This window comes from Myxocyprinus asiaticus, chromosome 8 (assembly GCF_019703515.2).
Source record: "Myxocyprinus asiaticus isolate MX2 ecotype Aquarium Trade chromosome 8, UBuf_Myxa_2, whole genome shotgun sequence".
Classification (NCBI taxonomy): domain Eukaryota; kingdom Metazoa; phylum Chordata; class Actinopteri; order Cypriniformes; family Catostomidae; genus Myxocyprinus; species Myxocyprinus asiaticus.
In genome coordinates, this window is record NC_059351.1 from 28,285,152 (window position 1) to 28,305,702 (window position 20,551).

Genomic DNA, 20,551 nt, shown 5'->3' on the forward strand with positions numbered 1-20,551 from the left:
GGGGTGCCTCTCTAACAGACATTTGCAGAGCAGCGGGCTGGGCAACACCCAACACCTGTGCAAGGTTCTACAACCTCCGGGTGGAACCGGTTTCGTCCCAGGTAGTGGCACGCAACACAAGCGGATAAGCCCGGGATAGCTGGCCAGGTGTATCACTTGCACATAGCGCTTTCCACCTCCCTTGGAGCTGAATACGTGCGCCGTTAATTCCCAGTAGTGTTCACAAAATTTGTTCCCTGGTAGACTTCCTCCGAGCCCTGTGGCAGTCGAGTTTTCAGAGAGTCTCGCTGCCGGCCCAGTACACGTGCTATCTAAGAGCCCTGTTCTGGGGTAGGTGCTCCGCATGTGGCGGTTCCCTGTAAGGCTAACCCCATGCGATTATATATCCTCCGCTAATTCGTTTCCCTGTTGGCAAACTGCGTCTTCCTTGGGCAGAGCCCCTCTGCCCCATTCTCCATTTTTGTAGTAACTCCTCCCCCATTGGGCAGGATCTACCTTGAAGACTCTCCACATGGTTGGAAAGACCATGTGATGTATTTTTCCACTTAAATATCCCCCCTTCTCTTTGGGCGAGGTGTGGTCTCTGCGGTGTCTTCCCCTTGGGAGAGACACCCCCCGACTAGACCTGGCGGCCCAGTCGGATAATCCCCCTTCTTTTTTAGGGAGTGGAAAAAAGAAGGGGAAAAGAGGCCACGACTGGGTAAAGCCTGTCTCTATCTTTTGGGTAGTCGACTTGTCCCCAAAAAGGGCCGTTCGACACTCATAAATATGTTGGGGGAGGTTATGTGTTGAACTGGTGTGCTGGCTATGAGGCACACAGTAGTCTGCCCACCACATACCGCCAGTTCACGTAACACAGTTCAGCCAATTGTGGCGTTTTGTGTAGGGACCCCTAGTGTCACTACATCAACACAACGTCGAGTGAGTGACAGATAGGGATCGTCATGGTTACTTGTGTAACCTCCGTTCCCTGATGGAGGGTACGAGACTTTGTGTCCCTCCTGCCACAACGCTGAACTACCCACTGAAATGGCCGGACCTTATATCGGCTCCTCAGCATAAAACCTGAATGAGTGGTTGCATACCAGCTCCTTTTATACCCGTATGTCCGGGGGAGTGGCATGCAAATACCACTCGCCAATTTTCATTGGCATTTTATCAAAGACCAGAGGTGTCTCGGGCTCCCAAGAGTGACCCCTAGTGTCACTACATCGACACAATGTCAGGGAATGGAGGTTACACAAGTAACCATGACGTTGTTCTCCTTTATGTAACATACATTTTCTTTAAATCATAGTTTATTGTCATCTCATTTAAATAGACTATGTACATACATTTTATGCCCAAACAAAATGAACTCCCTAGACAGGTGGCCATTCAATTGCACTACAACAATACAGCAAAAAGCATATTTCATGTACATTTTATCTGTTCGCCTATTACTATTTATAGTCATCTTATTTTTGTATAATTTGTCACCTACTCCTTGGTAAACACGCAAGTTTCATGAAGGCTCGAGCTGCCACATTTTATGAGCAAGCGCTCAAGCGGCTCACTAGCACGCCATTTCGTGTTTCAAGTATTTCAAGGTCATTTTGATTTGGATATGACCAAAAGTGCTGTTGTCCGTGTCGGTTAGTTATTTACTGTGCAAATAGTTTTGGCCTATGATCCAATATGAAAGAATTTTGTAAAGAATGTTAATCGTAATTAAGTTACGATTTAAAAAATAAATAAATAACTAAATAAATGTGCTAGGATAGAAAAAAAATAGGCCTATGAGAAATGTACAATAAACCTAATGTATTGTTCTAAACATGACGTGCACACAGAATAAAAGATAGTTTAACCAGCTGTTGGCACCTTTTCAATCAGCAGGGTTTAACCAGCTGTTGGCACCTTTTCAATCAGCAGGGTAAAAATAATAATAATAAAAATATGGTATACCTAGCCTAAAATAGTCATTTTCTAGGCTACTTATTCAGAGCATTCTTGCACTTGAAAAAGTCAGCTTGGTGGGAAAATAGCTTACATGCACACACAGATTTAAAGAAGACTCAAATTTGAAAATAACCGAAGCCAACGTTTCGGAAATCTGCTTCCTGCACCACCACCAAAGTGATTTCCATAGCTACTTTGTTCGTCTTGCGATAGGACATTTTCCTGCATGCGCTGCAAGTGAGAGTGGGAAGAAGCATACGCGGCCTGAGGTGAACTTAAACTTTGTATACATCTGCTCCAGATGTCCTCTTTTTTAATAATTATATTATTACTTATATTTAAAATGTAACATTAACATGACATTAATTTAAACGCAGCTTATTTTGATTTGTGAGCTAATGACTCTGAGTTCTTTTTGAAGAAACTGTCAAAAAGATTGAGACATTACATTCGTCAGGTCCAAATCAAAATAAACCAAGAACTGTTTGTGTGTTATGTTTACTTAAAGGCAGTCGCACACCAGACAAGAAGCACCATGGCACAGGTATCAAACACTGGGCACGTCAATGCGGTTCAGGTTGCAGACAGTACACAGAAAAGTTACCAAGGTTTTTCCCTTGTTCAAGAATGAACAACGCTAAAGTAAATAATCTATATCCTTTAATTATGATTTGGGTCAAATTTAATGGAAATATGTGAGATGCACTCTGTGGCACGGCAGAAATTTCATAGATAGATAGACAGACAGCCAGCCAGCCCGGATCTCAACATCGAGTCAGTCACAGATTACATGAAGGCCTCATTTACACTTTGCATTAACATGCGTTTCATATCTGGATAGTATCTGGATATTCTGTAGCTGGATTGTATTCTCCACTGTGATTGGACAGAGATCCGAACAAAGTTACCTGTGCAAAATGCTACTTGCATATTACATCAGAGGCTGTGGTAACTGAAAATTCTCTGAATTTCAGCAAATTTGAAAAACACTGAAAGATAATAGGATAATAGTTTCTGTCACTTTTAACAGTCAAGGTTTTTCCCTCACTGTACATTTTCCGCCGGCCGCAGAAGCAAATTTAATGATATTCATCTCACGTTCTGCGCTGTGTGAGTGAAGCCTGGTTTCATGTGTGACATGCATTATTAGAAAAAAGGAGAGTGACGTGAGCGATTGGGGATTTGAGGAGAGAGACGAGATATTCCATGTGTATTCCAATGGAATAATTCATGGGATTTTTTTCATAGTTTGGGTGACAAGATTGAAAGACAGTGTCTGCTGTGGTCTTCACATTGTGATGGTTGAATTAAGAGGAAAAAGGCAAGAACCTGCAGCAAAGTGCTTTAACAGCAGATGACTGTAGCGGAACCCCATCACATAATTAATTACTTACGTAGATGAATCCGGATAAGGAAAATACATTTGCATTTACACCTTCTTTGAATGTGGTCAGAATCTGTTCCTGACCACCTCCAAATGTGGTTTCAGTGATCCGATCATGATCCAATCACAATGCATCTTGGGTGCATTAACACCTGCTAGTTAATGTGATCAAGTGCAATCCGATAGCAATCCAATTACCGAAAACTCATGCCAATGCAAGGTGTAAATGTGGCCAAAGAGACAGAAGCAACTGAGACAGCCTAAATAGATACAATAACTGTGGCAAGTTGTCCAAGAAGCTTGGAACATCCTATCTGCCAAAAAACAAGAAAAATTGTGTCCAGGTGTACTAGGAGAATTGGCGCTGTTTTGAAGGTAAAGGTTGTCACACCAAATATTTATTTAGCTTTTTTATGTTTTCTGGACTTTATATGGCATTAATTGAGTAATGAAAACTATTTATGACATTATTTTTGAAGACACCCTCACTATACAACATTTTTCACAAGTGCCTAAAACTTTTGCACAGTACTGTAGCTCTCACTCATTTATTTAATGTGTCCTACATAGTGAGTTTTGTAATAGAACTTTGAAAGGGAAACAGCTTTAATACGCGATAAGAAGCTTTTGATGAATTTTATTCATGCACTGTTAACAAATGGGCATTATTTTACATATCTGCCATAGGACAGCTACCTTCAATGTAGCATAGGCAATGTTTACAAGCAACAAGTTTTGTTAAATAGTGCAAATTATTTTATGCACCTACACTTTTGAAAAAATAAATTTTGCTGTCTGGCTCAATATTGAGGAAAAAGATTTAAAAGGAAACCTTAATTGCATTCATGGTCGGTCTATATTAACTACTTGTGCAGAAATTCAGAATTCAAGATGATTTAGGGCCCAGTTGCAAGAAACCAACCCATGAAGTTAGTAAAACCCTATAATTGTAAGGCTGTTGTCACTAAGGTTTTCTTAACTTGGGTTACTTGCAACCGACAACAGAAATTTTTTTGTCATTACAGCACATTAAGTTTCCCTAAAAAGAATATGAACAAGCTTTGCAGTACCAAAGTATACCCTTTAACACTCTTTTTTGTTGTTCAGCTGGCTATTCTGACAGAACTCACCCATTCTCATGGCAACGAGAGGGCCGGCCTTTCGAATCCCACCCATCCAGGAACAGGAAGTATTTATCACAGTGAGAACTTCCAGTTAAAGCTTTCTCCTTTGCCATTGGTGGAAGAGTAGATGACTCTGCCCATTGTTACAACTCTTAATAAAGCTCTACCATGTCTGTAAAAAATGCTTTCCCATGTTGTCATTTTGTATTTCAACAAATTAGCAAAGCTCTGTAACACTGCATCCTAACCAGATGTGACGCGACACCGCAACATGCGATAAAAGGTATCTCTTATCGTGTTATTCAGAGTTATTATCCTAACCAGGTGCAGGACATTCTGTCGATAGCGTGGTTTCTATTTTGCGCTGGTTGCCACATCCACTGTAAACTCTCATTGGTCCAAAATTCTTGTATTAACAATGCATTAAAGTCGGCATTTCACTGGCCAGTTCAAACTACTTGATTTTGGCCAAACTCCCTTTAAGGATGTCAGGTCCCTCAGCAACCATGCTTGTAAAGCGGCCTAATCACTGCACACGACAAACAACCTTCGATAGACCGAAAGTCATTCATTTCCTATGGAGAGTCGCAGGGGGGCTGCGTGGGGTGCCGACCATCTGCAGATGCAGAATTTTTGGAACTGATTTGAGATTTGGATGCATTAAAAAATTTGGACTTGAGCAACTAGACCATAATCGAGACCCCGACCGGATGTAATCTAATCCAATCAAATCTATGCACGTGAGGTGAGAATTAATAATCCTTTTTTTGTTTAACTTTATCATAAACACTTGATACTTGTAAAAATGCATGGATATTGATAAAGAATTAATAAATTATTAATTTGATATTTATATTTTATTAATGTTGTCTCCATATGTTCCCTCCAAATGTATTGCCGGTCATTTGTCCTCTATGCTTAGCTATTTATTATTTGTATTCATCTCAGCGATTATCAAAGTTTTGTGCAAGAGATGCGCCTCAGATTATGTTGCTATTATATGACAAAAAGCTTTTGCAATTACAGTAAATGTGTGATTTAATGTGTACACGTGTCATTTATTTCTGCACATGCAAAACATACATAATAAAAATCACATCTATGAATTTTTGCTTCGTATTTGCTGAATTATGGTTGTTGTAGCTGATAAGTATCATAATAATAACAATAAAACAGTATCAAAATAAATAATTATATTAATAATAAATACTGAAGTGAATATTAATCATGTATTTTCATTGAATTCATCCATCTGCTCAACAAAATCACTCACAGCAGTGTCATTTTAATCTGAGGTAAACTGTTGGTTCTCCCTTTGACTAAAAGCCATTGCGAGCAAACTGGCAGTTCATCACGACTGCCACTGCGGTCACATAAACACATGAATGTTGGAGACAGTGAAAAGGCAACTTAACACTTACTGACAGCCTGCAGGACTCTGTTTTGTATGGACACAAGTACAGTTCCTATCTACTTGAATGGGAATGACCAAATTCTCTAAAATGGTTGTTCAAGGTTACGAGCAAATAACATATTTCAAAGCAGCAATAAAATCTGACAACAATGGTATTATTAATTGTGTATCTTTTACTTAAATGTTTTAAAAAACAAAATAAATGTAGGCTAGTCCAGCTAATGGGCATACACGTTCTCAATAAAAACTGACAAAAAGGGTATTGACTCTTTTTAAGTCTAAGGCAGGACTTCCATTCCAAGAGCCGCCATATTCAGTTACAATTTCTCTGATTCAAAAGTATACCAGTGAACCGTCTCATCATATTCTGTCCCGTTCTGACCAAGGTTGTCACACTTTCTGACTGTTGTGCTGAAATCTCCCTCTCTTCAGAGGTCTGTCATACACAAGATTCAGAATAGAGGAGTGACAGACATTCTGACTTCCTCTGTCTATCCGATTGCCTGTCCCGTGAGGTTCACCAAAATAACAGGATTACCACAGCCATGCTGGGTTCAGTGTGGACAAACTACTCTATTTTGGCTAAGGTTGTCACACATGCAGACTCTTTTGCTGAGATCTCGCTCTCTTCAGTCGGAGGTATGACATACGTGTCGATACAAAGTGGTGGAGGGGTGACAAAAATACCAACTCTCTCTCTCTCTCTGATTCAGTTACATTTATTTTTGTCAAAATAACAACAAGAGTACCCCGTGAGCATGTGTGATTTAGGGTGTTTTCAGACCTGTAGCTTGTTGATTTGTTCCAAAATGGGCAAAAATGTTAAAACATTTAAAAGAAATTTTAAAAAAATTCCGCTGTGGTTTATTTTTTCCGTCATTAGTTGCTTTTGCATTATTTCTGCATTGTAAGGTACCTGTTCTCACGGTCACAGAGCTCTTTCCCTCTCTTGCCCACACACTTGCACACACACATATACAGAAAGAGAAAAGGGACATTTTTATCTATCAAAAAGTTGCTGATGCTGTCCTACCTGTGTCAGCCCTTACGAAACAAAAATATATGTGAATATATTGGAAAATATAATGTGATATATAAAATAACACATTTTCATATATGGGAATCTAGTGCTTATATTTTTCAATATTCTGCAATATATGCATGAACATTGTATGGCTATATATTGATACATATAAAAAATATAGCAATAAGACAAAAACTGTACTACATTTGTACATGTAATAGTTTTATTGAAACACTCAAATCATTTCTCTTTCATTAGTTAAAGCATGGGTTTACATACAGCATTAAATGTCTCAAAAATATATTCCCAATATGCCTACAAAGGTCCCCAATTCTTTGCAGATTCAGGCAAATGAAGACATAAATGTAAATTCAGTAACAGATTTGCTTTCTACATAGTATTTCAAACTGTTGGACAAAATCTACAACCATTTGTTTTTTTTTTTTTACATTTTTCACACACACACACACACACACACACACACACACACACACACATATATATATATATATATATATATATATATATATATATATATATATATATATATATACCTACCGGTCAAAGGTTTTGAAACACTTATTCTTTATAATAATTTTTTATTTTTTTATTTTTTATTTTTTTTTATTTTAGAATAATAGTAACTAAACATAATAATGTTGTGACTAAACAAAATCCAAAATAAATCAAAACTGTTATATTTTAGCATCTTCAAAGTAGTCACCCTTTGCCTAGAATTTGCAGACATGTACTCTTGACATTTTCTCTACCAACTTCTTGAGGTATCACCCTGGGATGCTTTTTAAACAGTATTGAAGTAGTTCTCATCTATGTTGGGCACTTATTGGCTGCTTTTCTTTATTATTTAGTCCAAGTCATCAATTTCAAAAACTTTTTTTAATTACATTTTAGTTTTATAATGAAATAAATGAATATGTTGGCACAATTATATTTTTGTCTACTAAACTAATTTCAAACATTTAAGCATACACCTTCAGATCAAAAAAATTTTAAGATCATGAGAAACATTTCAGTCAAGTGTTTCAAAACTTTTGACCAGTAGTGTAATATATATATATATATATATATATATATATATATATATATATATATACACACACACACACACACACACACACACACACACACACACACACACAAACAAAGAAATGTCCTCTCACTTTCAACTGCTTTTATTTTCAGAAAATTTAACGTGTAAATATTTGAATGAAAATAAAAAGATTCAACAACTAAGACATAAACTGAACAAGATTCACAGACATGTGACTAACAGAAATTGAATAATGTATCCCTGAACAAAGTGGGGGTCAAAATCAAAAGTAACAGTCAGTATCTGGTGTGGCCACCAGGTGCATTAAGTTCTTCAGTGCATCTCCTCCTCAAGGACTGCGCCAGATTTGCCAATTAATACTGTGAGATGTTACCCCACTCTTCCACCAAGGCACTTGCAAGTTCCCGGACATTTCTGGACATCCCTAGCCCTCACCCTTCGATACAACATGTCCCAGACATGCTCAATGGGATTGAGATCCAGGCTCTTCGCTGGCCATGGCAGAACACTGACATTCCTGTCTTGCAGGAAATCAGGCACAGAAAGAGCAGTATGGCTGGTGGCATTGTCATGCTAGAGGGTCATGTCAGGATGAGCCTGCAGAAAGGGTACCACATGAGGGAGGAGGATGTCTTCCCTGTAACGCATCGTGTTGAGATTGCCTGCAATGACAACAAGCTCAGTCCGATGATGCTTTTATACACCACCCCAGACCATGACGGACCCTCCATCTCTAAATCAATCCTGCTCCAGAGTACAGGCCTCAGTGTAACGCTCATTCCTTCGACGATAAACGCGAGTCCGACCATCATCCCTTGTGAGACAAAACTGTGACTTGTCAGTGAAGAGCACTTTTTGCCAGTCCTCTCTGGTCCAGCGAAGATGGGTTTATGCCCATAGGCGAAGTTGTTGCCGGTGATGTCGGGTAAGGACCTGCCTTACAACAGGCCTACAAGCCCTCAGTCCAGCCTCTCTCAGCCTATTGCGGACAGTCTGAACACTGATGGAGGGATTGTGCATTCCTGGTGTAACTCGGGCAGTTGCTGTTGCCATCCTGTACCTGTCCCGCAGGTGTGATATTCGGATGTACCGATCCTGTGCAGGTGTTGTTACACATGGTCTGCCACTGCGAGGACGATCAGCTGTCCTTCCTGTCTCCCTGTAGCACTGTCTTAGGCGTCTCACAGTACGGACATTGCAATTTATTGCCATGGCCACATCTGCAGTCCTCATGCCTCCATGCAGCATGCATAAGGCATGTTCATGCAGATGAGCAGGGACCCTGGGCATCTTTCTTTTAGTGTTTTTCAGAGTCAATAAAAAAGTCTCTTTAGTGTCCCAAGTTTTTATAACTGTGACCTTAATTGCCTACCATCTGTAAGCTGTTAGTGTCTTAACGACCCTTCCACAGGTGCATATTCATTACTTGTTTACTTGCATACTCATGGAAAACATTGTTTAAACCCTTTACAATAAAGATCTGTAAAGTTATTTGGATTTTTACAAAATTATCTTTAAAATACAGTGTCCTGAAAAAGGGACGTTTCTTTTTTTGCTGAGTTTATATATATATATATATATATATATATATATATATATATATATAGATATATAAATACATATGGATATATATTACAGAATATATTTCTCTCAGATTTGTGTATATATATTTAACATACATGTTCCCATATATATGTTAAAATATAGTGCATATATGTTCAAATGTATGTATACTCAATATAGATACAGTTGTGCTCAAAAGTTTGCATACCCTGGAATTTTGGCATTGATTTTGAAAATATGTCTGATCATGAAAAAAAAAAAACTGTCTTTTATTTAAGGATAGTGATCATATGAAGCCATTTATTATCACATAGTTGTTTGGCTCCTTTTTAAATCATTAATGGTAACAGAAATCACCCAAATGGCCCTGATCAAAAGTTGACATACCCTTGAATGTTTGACCTTGTTACAGACACACAAGGTGACACACACAGGTTTAAATGGCAATTAAAGGTTAATTTCCCACACCTGTGGCTTTTTAAATTGCAATTAGTGTCTGTGTATAAATAATCAATGAGTTTGTTAGCTCTCACGTGGATGCACTGAGCAGGCTATATACTGAGCCATGGGAAGCAGAAAATAACTGTCAAAAGACCTGTGTAACAAGGTAATGGAACTTTATAAAGATGGAAAAGGATATAAAAAGATATCCAAAGCCTTGAAAATGCCAGTCAGTACTGTTCAATCACTTATTAAGAAGTGGAAAATTCGGGGATCTCTTGATACCAAGCCAAGGTCAGGTAGACCAAGAAAGATTTCAGCCACAACTGCCAGAAGAATTGTTCAGGATACAAAGAAAAACCCACAGGTAACCTCAGGAGAAATACAGGCTGCTCTGGAAAAAGACGGTGTGGTTGTTACAAGGAGCACAATACGACGATACTTGAACAAAAATTAGCTGCATGGTCGAGTTGCCAGAAAGAAACCAATGCCACAAACAAAAGCCCGGTTACAATATGCCCGACAACACCTTGACACGCCTCACAGCTTCTGGCACACTGTAATTTGGAGTGACGAGACCAAAATAGAGCTTTATGGTCACAACCATAAGCGCTATATTTGGAGAGGGGTCAACAAGTATTGTGCTCCTTGAAACAACCACACTGTCTTTTTCCAGAGCAGCCTGTATTTCTCCTGAGGTTACCTGTGGGTTTTTCTTCATATCCCGAATCATATTCTGTTATCATTATGATTTAAAAAGGAGCCAAACAACTATGTGATAATGAATGGCTTCATATGATTACTATCCTTAAATAAAAGACAGTTTTTTTGCACAATCAGTCATATTTTCAAAATCAATGCCAAAATTTTCACAATTTCTGCCAGGGTATGCAAACTTTTGAGCACAACTGTGTAGGTTCTACTGGTTGTTTAGATCAGTGTTACTATCAGAAATAATTAATAATTATTTCTTTAGTTATTAATTAATATTTAAATTAAATAATAGAATCTAACTCATTAAAACCTCATACGGGGCTCCAGTAAATGTAGTGCACTGCGTTCAGGAGCGGGTTTGGTTATTATCAATAATTGATCATTATCTTTGATAAAACATTCAATAAATTAATAAAACATTGATTTGAATCAATGTTAGCTCTTTTAATCCTTCACATCAACAATCAAAGATAACCATCAAATTCAATAGAATATTAATTATTATTAAAAATAATCATTAATTATTAAAATCAATGGAGCATTGATTAGAATTAACACTAGCTTATTGATCCTTCAGATTCAACAATCATCAAAGATTATCATCAATTATCAAAATCAATAGAATATTAATAAGGATTAATATCGCCGGGGCACCACCCTGGAATCAGGGACTAAAAACCAGATAGTATAACAGTCTCAATAGTAGATTGTTCTCTTAGGAAAATCGACATCCGAAGAATATCGACCTTCGAAAAGAAACAATAAAGGCTTGAATCCAAGCACTGACATCCCCTATCAGCATTTGACAAAGGTGTATGCAAAACAAACCAAAACACTTCTCTTTGAAATATAACAAAGTTTATTTATGCAGTAATATCAATTAATAATCAATACAAGGCAGTCAATGAACTTCTGACTTACAACTACAAACTAAACAGTGACATGATTAGATATGGTAACCAAAATAAGCCTATAACACATGAGAGGAAGGTGTGTGTGTGTGTGAATGTGTGTGTGTGTGTGTGTGTGTGTGTGTGTGTGTGTGTGTGTGTGTGTAAGGTGTGACGCGCACAAAATGGCGGACGTGACTCTCGTGGACAGTATGTCACGCAAGATTTCCGGTCAGAGAATGGCCGCGAATGTGGGCGGAGAGAAGCCGTGTGTCTCCACTTGTATAATAACTTAGGGACAAAGATGAGCTTTATCACAAAGTTATCTATTAGTCAAAAGTGTGTGCGAGAATGTTTGTGAGGGGTCGCGCGTGTGTGTGGTTAGTACGAGAGATAGAGAGAGAATAAAGTGGCGGCACCAAAGCCGGTTTCGCAATTGTGAGAAAGCATCTGTTAGTTTATCACTCAGAGACACAGTGGACGGCTCGTAAACTGTCCCGCGGTCTTTGGTTCTATAATGGATAAACTCAGATTGCCGGTCTCACCCGCGATGGTGGAAATACACAACAGTCCAGTGTGGTTGGACTACAACACAGCAGATCTCATTCATGATAACAGTACATTACAGTAATACCTTGAGTATTATTAGCAGCAATGAGCGGACTCGGCGGTCCGTAAACTGTATAAGCAATAACCTTGATACACAAGAATAACACACTATAATATTCTATCTCTGCCCAGACGTAAACCTCTTACTTGAATTACATGAGGATGCAGGTAGAATGTGTGTTCATCAGTCGTTTGACTCCGACTCAGTTCCTTGAGGCTCGGGTGATGACGGGAGGCCGTTTCCTCGCTCTGTCAGCGGGCGGTATGGCTGCTGATTCTCGGCGGGCTGGCGGAGAAATCAGCGATGTCTCTTTTGAAGAGGGAAAAAGAGGGAAGAGAAGAGGGAAGAGAAATCTTGATTGAAGAGGGAAGAGAAATCTTTTTTTCTTTTCTGCAGGCAGACGGATGAAGATGCGGATTGCTCGGCGATCTCCTTCGGATCCGTTAGAGTGTTCGGTGGAACACAGAGTAATCTCAACTTGTCCAGCAAGATGGAGATTGTATGGCCACAGTTTCAAGTCGTACGTTACTTCCTTGTGCCACGAGGCTACACCTGAGAGCAACGATGAGCTGCGTCTACACACGGCGAGTAAAGTTGCTGGAAGCAATGCCCGGAAGCATCTCAGAGATATTTCTACTCCCGATGAGTCATGGTTGAGGGGTGTTCTGTTGTGTGCCTCATCCAATAGGAGTTGAGAGTTCGATCCTTTAGTGAGCAAGGCTTCATGGGGTTTGTAGTCTGTTTTGGACTCCCTTTGTTTGATTTTGGCGCGGTTTTTATCAATAAAATGTATGATTTTGTGTGTGGGCCTCAGTCAGGTTTTACGACTGTGTTAGGCCTGCCTTTATCTTCTATCTGAATACATGAGGCCCAACAACTGTATATTTGTAACTATATGAATATATATATATATGTATATATATATATATATATATATATATATATATATATATTACATATATGGATATATATTTCAGTATATATTTTGCTCAGAATTGTGTACATATATTGCTCATACATATGCCTATATGTACAATATATATGTTAAAATATATTTAAGCACACACTACCATTTTTTATCACATGCACATCTATATATTATGAAGTATATTACTGAATATAAAATGACATTTTTTTTTTTTTTTCACATTTTAGAATAATAGTAAAGTCATCAAAACTATGGAATAACATAAATGGAACTACGGGAATTATGTTGTGACTAAACAAAATCCAAAATAAATCAAAACTGTGTTATATTTTAGCATCTTCAAAGTAGTCACCCTTGCCTAGAATTTGCAGACATGTACTCTTGACATTTTCACAACCAACTTCTTGAGGTATCACCCTGGGATGATTTTTAAACAGTATTGAAGGAGTTCCCATCTATGTTGGGCACTTATTGGCTGCTTTTCTTTATTATTTGGTCCAATTCATCAATTTCAAAAACTTTTTTTTAAATTAAATTTTAGTTTTATAATGAAATAAATATGGTGGCACAATTATATTTTTGTCTACAAAACTAATTTCAAACATTTAAGCATATGCCTTCAGATCAAAAGATTTTTAAGATTGTGAGAAACATTTCAGTTAAGTGTTTCAAAACTTTTGACCGGTAGTGTACATTACAATATATAAGGACATACTGTATATTGTCATATATTTCCCAATATATGAAAAGCGGCAATTCCTTTTGTATTACTCAGTATATTGTAATATATTAACACAATGTATTATTCTATGTAATTATGAATATACTGAAAATGATTTAATATATTGAGCCTTAATATATAAGGAAATATATTTTCTTTGCGTAAAGGTGTTCTGCCACTATCCAAAAGAAAGAAGTTGTGAAGATCGACTTATCCACGTTTTGATAATGAAGTACAGTGACGAGCTGACCTACAGATTTCTTCTCCATACAGGTGGTCTTGGACAGATTGTTTTGGTTCAGATCCAAGTGCAATTGCTGTGTTCATATATGCCTATACGAACCGAATCAAGGGAGAAAACGAACCAGGTTCAGAATTAAATAATGCAAATGAGCCAGGTGTGAAAATGCCCTTAGGAAGCGATTCATGGAGTAACTTTACATTGGGAAAGTGCATGATTGTGTATTTATCCCATCGAGGCTTGTCGTATGTAACAGGTGTTATATTTATTTATTAATTTCACACAAAATCTCTCTTTTTGTTATTATCATTTGTTATATTTATATAATTATTTTGTATTCTGGAAATTCTTTTAATATTGATTTCTTTTATTTGAGATGTCATGTTTCTATGGTTATATGGTACTTTTTCAGTATTGTTAAAAATGGCGCGTGGCTCCTTTAAGACTTATGTTCCGGTTCCGGTTGCTCTCCTTCAGTTCGCGGTAAGCGCGACTGAAGAGAGGTTAGTTGTGCTGAAGCTCCGTCTAAAAAGTTTGATATGGGTTTTTTTTATTGTAATAAGACATGCTGGTGTTCCAGTTGTGAGAGAAGGCCACAGATTGATTAATTTGTTTCTTTATTCATGCAGAATAAAATCTGGCCTGAGTAATTCCTGTTGCCCGGTCTTGTTCATTTATCCACACAACGCAGAGCTAAACGAAGGCCGGTCACATTGGTGCCGTGACTTTTATTTGATGCAAGTCATCGTGGATCCTCCTTGATCAACGTCAGCTTGGTCGCTGGGGTTTGCTGCATTCAAACGTCCTAATTCTGCCTGTACCTGTGTGTAAGAAAAAAAAAAAATGGTTGGACATTAGACTGTACATAATTCAGAAAAAAGGTTGAAAGTTCATATTTACAGAAGAGAGAAAAGAAAAAGGTTGAATTTGTAATACCATTTTGTTTGATTATTTGGTTGCTGTGATCATTATCTGTTCTAATTTACTTTTGTTGATCTGTAAAACTCAAAATGTCAAAAAATAGTGAGAAGACAAGTTACTCTCCTAATGATGGGTTTGAATTGGGTTTTGCCAGGGGGCGTATCTTTGGTGAACTTGAACAGACACCACTCAGAAGGACAGTTAATATTGGTTCTCCTGATTTCTGTTCTACCCGTAACCCCGGTAGAGTACATAATACTGAATCAGAAAAGTGTGAAGGTGCTGCTTCAGACAACCGAGACTACAGTAACACTGACTTAAGTAGTTTAATCACACAGCTTGCTCAACAAATAGGGCATTCAATATCTGATCAGCTGAAAAAAAGCAGTGAAAAAAATGAGTGTCCTGATATTCAAACGCAGAGCATAGGGACGAGCCAGGTTCTCGTGGAGTCACCTTCTCTAAATTTGACTGGTATGAAGTTGGTGATGAAGCCTGATGTTAAGGCACCTCCCTGTTTCAGAGGGGATGGATCTGACAAATTATCAGTACACGAATGGGAAGAATTCATGGATGTTTATTTGAGGAAGAAAGGTGTTCCTTTAGCTGAACAAGCCGATGAGATCATGTCGAACTTAATGGGGAGAGCTAAAGATGTAATCAAGATAGCACTACGCAGCAATCCATCACTGAAGCCTAAAACAAACCCAAGGATTGTCACAGACATACTCAAACAGCACTTCAGCGAATTGTCATATTCATCTATGCCGCTTGCTGACTTCTATGGCACTTTACCTGTAGCAGGAGAGAATGCAATGGAATATTGGATTCGGCTTAATAAAGCTGTTGATGTAGCTGACGAGTGTTTGAGAAGACAGGGCAGAAGTATTGAAGATCCTACCCGTGAGGTGACACAAATGTTTGTTAAGCATTGCCCTGACCAATCTCTTTCTGCTATCTTGAAGTTCAAGTCTGCTGATAGGTGGACGGCGGCTGAAATACAAGAACGTCTTGATGAATATCAAGCTGAGAAAAGAGCACAAATGAAGGCACAGTCTAACCATTCTGCCTTTACGAAGACTGTAGCTACCAATGCCCAAATGTCAAATTTAGATGATGGAACATCTGGGAATGTGCCGAAAGTATCAGCAGGTCAAGGTGGGCTGTCAGTTACACCATCAGTTCAGACAAGTGACAGCTGTACTCAGTCCCTTATCAGTTTGCTCGATCGTGTGCTGAAGCATAACATGCAAACCCCCTCTGTACCTGTAGATTCATTTAGGCATGGGAATGCGAGCAGGAAGTTTTGCAAAGTGTGCAGAGGCATGGACCATTCTACAGTTGCACATTGTAGAAGAGATGGTTTATGCTTGTTTTGTTTTGAACATGGACACAGAAAAAGAGAGTGTCCGAAGTGGAGTAGTCATGACAGTCTGGAGGTAAACTACTCGCCACGAGGAGCTGGTCCTTTAAACCATTAGACCCACATTTGGAGAGGGGATGTGTGGGTGAGGATCAAACCCTCATAAGTGATCTGGAACAGCAGTATGAGAATGCATGTCATACAGCATCTGATGGTACTTGCGTGATATACGCACAAAACATGCAGAAAATAAAGGCTTTTGATGATCTTTTCTATACTTCTGTGATTGTAAATGACCAGTTCCACATGAGAGGAATGCTTGACACTGGCTCTATGTCTTGTACTCTTAGTGAGACAGCTGAACAAAAGTTGTTGGCTGAAAATGTTGTCTTGGACAAAAGATCACTACCTGAGAATATCATTCTTGTCGGTGTTGGGGGTAAGACCGCACAGCCAAAATGTTTGTACGAAGTTAGTATGAAAGTGTATGGCATCAGCTGTCGAGTTCCAATTCTTGTTGTTCCAGGACAACATGATGATTTAATTCTTGGCACCAACTTGATCAAGCATATTGTGAATCAAATGAAGAACACAGATGAGTATTGGGACTTCATATCGCAAAGCGCTACACAGTTATCACCGGATGGTGAACACTTTTTGGATGTGATGTCAAATCTCACTCGCTGGCGACATGATGAGATCCCTAGCAAAATCGGAACAATAAAGCTTCATCATGCTGTCACTCTTGCTGCTAGACAAGAACATTTAGTGTGGGGAAGACTGCCCAGCGACACTTTATTGTCCCTCGGGAGTACCATTCTTGTTGAACCAACTACCTCCAAGACTATGCCAAGAAACATCATGGTAGCTCGTGTGATAACATCTATGTGGGGTGATAGGTGGGTACCTATGAAAATAACCAATTTGTCAGACCAACCTGTCACGCTAAGAAAGAATCGGAAATTGGCAGATGTTTCACCTTGTTTGGCTGTTGAAGATTTCCCAGTTTTGCAGGGCACTGGAAAGATAAAGGAGGTTAGTTCAGAGATGCAAGCTTCTCCAAATTATACTTCAAATTTGAGACTGCAAGATGTTGGGTTAAGTGAAATTGACATTGATCTCTGCAAAGTTACTGATGCATCCAAAGAGAAACTTGTACAGTTATTGGTGAATTACAATGATGTGTTTTCAAAGCATCCCTTAGACTGTGGTGAGGCTAAGGAGTTTGAACACCGTATCCGACTTACAGATGAGAGGCCTTTCCGGTTGCCATATCGGAGGATCCCTCCTGCTCATTACCAGAAGCTGCGTCAGGTGTTAACTGAGATGGAGGAGCAAGGGATAATTAGAAAATCGGTAAGCGAATATGCATCACCTTTGGTGCTTGTGTGGAAAAAGGATGGAAGCCTCCGCATCTGTACGGACTTCAGGTGGCTTAATGCGAGGACACTCAAGGATGCTCACCCACTCCCTCATCAGTCCGACTGTCTCGCTGCTTTAGGAGGTAACAATTACTTCAGCACCTTGGACTTAACCTCCGGATTCTACAATTTGCCTATGCATGAACAAGACAAAAAATACACCGCGTTCATTACTCCTATGGGACTACATGAGTATAACCGCATGCCACAAGGCTTGTGCAACAGCCCAGCTTCGTTCATGCGGATGATGCTTAGCATTTTTGGGGATATGAACTTTAGCAGTCTGCTCTGCTATTTGGATGATTTACTTGTGTTTGCACCCACGGAGCAAGAGGCTTTAAGCAGGTTGGAAATGGTTTTTCAGCGGCTTAGGTTATATCACCTGAAACTGAGTCCCAAAAAATGTCATTTCTTGCGTGATTCAGTGAGATTCTTGGGTCATATTATTTCTGGCCATGGCATCTCGGTGGACTTCACGAAGGTGGATGTTATATCCAAAATGTCCAAGTTGCAACTTATGGAGGAAGATGGTTGCACTCCATCAGCGCGAAGAATCAAGTCATTTCTAGGAATGATTTTCTACTATCAACACTTCATCCATAATTGTTCTTCGATCGCCAAGCCTCTCTTTGCTCTAACTGCGGGTCAGAAGAGACGAGGTAAAGAGAAAGTTAGGAAGCCTGTTGGCACATTCAGAAAGCTGAATCCAAGTGATTGGACGGAGGACTGTGACATTGCTTTCAATACACTCAAGGAGAGGTTGTCGAACTGTGCTGTGCTAGCACATCCTGATTTCTCTAGGCCTTTGATTCTCTCAATTGACGCATCTTTAGATGGGTTAGGTGCTGTGCTATCCCAAGTTCCAGCAGGGGAAGAAATAGCTCGGCCTATTGCCTTCGCCAGCAAGACCCTAACCGTGTCACAGAGGAAGTACCCTGCGCACAGGCTCGAGTTTTTGGCTTTGAAATGGAGTGTGTGCGAAAAGTTCAGCCACTGGCTCAAGGGGCACAGCTTCACAGTTTGGACTGACAACAATCCACTTACACACATTATGACTAAGCCAAAACTCGATGCCTGTGAACAAAGGTGGGTTTCAAAATTAGCCTCTTATTCTTTTGACATAAAACATATTGCAGGAGTCAAGAACATTGTGGCTGATACCTTAAGCAGAGATCCATTTGCAAGGTCAATTAGTCATAGGCTCATGAATGAGAGTTACAACCGCTTACTTACCGAAGTTGATGCTGTAGGAGAAGAAGGAATACAGGATGTGTTTCGTCTGAAGGTTGAGTGTCACAAGATGAGTGATCAGCTTGGATGTCAGTCAAGTTGTCATGTGCAGTCATGTGATCCAGTAACCGTCAAGACACTTTGCCATGTCCAAGATGACTGGGAAATGGCGACAGTGACGCGAGCAGTTCAGCTGGTGCAGTTAGTTCAGCAGATTGCAGCTACTAGCCAAGGTGAACAGCCTCTACCCATGTTCTCTCATGATGAGTTGGAAAGAAGTCAAGAGCTCGACCTTACCATTTCCAAGGTTCTCCCTTTTGTACTTCGTAAAAGACGCCCTTCAAGAAGAGAGAAAGAAAAGCTCGACTACAGAGCTTTAGCCCTTGTCAAGCAATGGGATCACCTAAAAGTGTGTGATGGGATTCTGTACAGGTTAACTAAGGACCCAATAAGCAGACAGAGAAGACATCAGTATGTTCTGCCTCATAGCATGGTAGAAAAAGTTCTACACGGTCTTCACGATCTTGCCGGTCACCAAGGACAGGCTAGAACAGTTCATTTGGCAAGACAGCGCTTCTTCTGGCCCAAGATGGAGAGCGAGATCAGAGAATATGTGAAGTGTTGCAAGAGGTGTATTCTGGCAAAAACACCTGAGCCAGCTGCTCGAGCTCCACTGGAAAGTATTCAAACTTCTGCACCTATGGAGTTGGTTTGTCTTGACTTTTGGAGTGCAGAGGATAACAAGCAGCGTTCAGTGGATGTGTTGGTCTTGACAGATCATTTCACTAAACTCGCTCATGCCTTTCCTTGCATTAACCAAACGGCAAAGCAAGTTGCTCGAAAGTTATGGGATCATGTGTTCTGCGTGTATGGGTTCCCTGAGCGGATCCATACGGATCAAGGCACAAATTTTGAGAGTGAGCTCATTGCTGAATTGCTAGCACTTTCTGGGGTTTCCAAATCTCGTACAACTGCCTATCATCCTATGGGAAATGGCATCACAGAGCGGTTCAACCGAACATTAGGAAATATGCTTCGCTCCTTACCCCTGAGATCTAAGGATAAGTGGCCACAACAAATTCAGACTCTGACCTTCGCTTACAACTCAACAATACATGAGACGACTGGTTACGCACCTTTCCAACTCATGTTTGGACGTGTCCCACGATTACCCGTGGACATAATGTTCAAGCAAGTATCGAAGGATCCGGTGATTGTTGATTATAGCAGCTATGTTGCAACTTTAATGTCTCACCTTCACGAAGCAGCTGAAATTGCTCAAAAACATGCTGTACAAGAACAGAGGAAACAGACCAAGATTTATAACCGCAAGATCAAGGGAGTACATTTGAGCAATGGAGATAGAGTGCTCATTGCCAATAAAGGAGAAAGAGGAAAAAGGAAGTTGGCAGATAGATGGGAACCTACTGTGTACACCATTGTGGATAATGATCCCCAGACACACATATACAAAGTGAAGGATGACAAAGGGCACACTAAAGTGGTACATCGGAACATGCTCTTAGACATTAGTTTCTTACCAGTGATA

The 20,551-nt window shown here is 39.5% G+C and overlaps 2 protein-coding genes across 2 annotated transcripts in view; both read left to right on the forward strand.

Annotated features, from left to right (window-relative positions):
• Positions 1–5,479, forward strand: part of LOC127444745 (vacuolar protein sorting-associated protein 8 homolog) — a 151,736-nt gene extending 146,257 nt beyond the window's left edge. The window contains exon 10 of the mRNA XM_051704307.1: positions 2,450–5,479. The gene's annotated coding sequence lies outside the window, so the exon portion shown is untranslated. The remainder of the gene's footprint in view (positions 1–2,449) is intronic.
• Positions 1–20,551, forward strand: part of LOC127444918 (uncharacterized) — a 239,234-nt gene that overhangs the window by 192,549 nt on the left and 26,134 nt on the right. The gene's annotated exons all lie outside the window — the stretch shown is intronic.